The sequence below is a fragment of the Chinchilla lanigera genome, unplaced genomic scaffold (assembly GCF_000276665.1).
Source record: "Chinchilla lanigera isolate Chin_1 unplaced genomic scaffold, ChiLan1.0 scaffold00043, whole genome shotgun sequence".
Taxonomy (NCBI): domain Eukaryota; kingdom Metazoa; phylum Chordata; class Mammalia; order Rodentia; family Chinchillidae; genus Chinchilla; species Chinchilla lanigera.
The window spans coordinates 11,301,018-11,302,218 of record NW_004955444.1 but is presented as its reverse complement, the minus strand read 5'-3'; the positions used below and the strand labels follow the sequence as shown (position 1 = coordinate 11,302,218).

At 35.3% G+C, this 1,201-nt stretch overlaps 1 protein-coding gene across 1 annotated transcript in view; it reads left to right on the top strand.

The window, feature by feature from the left end:
• Prex2 (phosphatidylinositol-3,4,5-trisphosphate-dependent Rac exchange factor 2) overlaps positions 1-1,201 on the top strand; it is a gene marked incomplete in the record, with an annotated part of 260,363 nt that overhangs the window by 112,462 nt on the left and 146,700 nt on the right.

Below are 1,201 nucleotides of genomic sequence, written 5' to 3'. Positions count from 1 at the left end.
TCCTGAAATGTCTACTTTTACAAGTAGACTTGGAAGTTGGAAGATGAGGAGAAAGTGAATATTATAATGTTGTCCCATAATTCTCTTAGAGATGATCTTCAAATATTTTGGATAACTTAATACAAATAAATTTAAAAGTAATATTTAATACTTCAGAGCAACTGAGTACTTATTTTTTCCTGCTAAATGAATACAAAACAGTAATTTATTTACTATTTAGCTAACATTACCTCTCCATGTCATCTGTATATATGTAGATTGTTTTTGTATGTGAACATATGCTCTGAAAATGTTTTATCCTTATGGGATTTCTTACCAAAAGTTACATTTTCAAAGAGCTGAGAAAAGGACTTGTCCTTTGGTTAGAAATGCCAGTTGTGTATGAGTTGTGAAGGCAGTAATTAAGGGGCCAAAGCATAAAACAAATGGAATATATGATACTCATGCTTTTAGTAGGCGTGACTTCAGCTTATACAAAAAAAATTATGTGGTATTAAGACCCCCAGGCACACATGTGATCATGTAGTACACTACTTTTCTGTCTTATTGATGCTTATGAAAACCAATATGAAATGAGTAACAAATAGTATTAGAAATATGCAAAGAGGTTTAAAAGATAAGAAAAGCCATCACTGACTATTAGCTAAGCTTATTCACTTATTATTGAAATCTCATAAATTTAAACCATACTTTAGAGTTCTTTATGGAAGTGAATAAAAGGATGTAAATATTAATTGTACATTACTGACAGGGGCTAAAGGACAGGGAATGCAGCTGGTAATTACTAGTTACTTCAAGCATTTGCAGCTTGCATAGTTTGACATTTTCAAATGACCATGACTTTCTTCTTCCCTTTTGATCCATGCCTAGAAAATGAATGCATTATAGATTTCTGCCCTTAGGCCCACAACTGATCGTGAGACTTTGTTCGTATGTAACTATGTGCTGAATGATTTCTCAGTTCTGGGCCGTGTGCTGTGCAGGGAGTCCCATTTGGAGAGCCAGTTCACTGGGGATGTGATTTCACTATGTCCATGCTCTGATCATACAAAATGAATGGTGAGCTCCTGGTGTGTCTGCTTCATGACAGCCTTGCAGGTTTCCCATGATGGTAGAGCTCTGTGAATACTCCTTTAGTGCAAATCCTGCCTTCCTGGAGAATGGAGAAGTGAAAAAAGGGCATTGCTTTATTCTCCACATT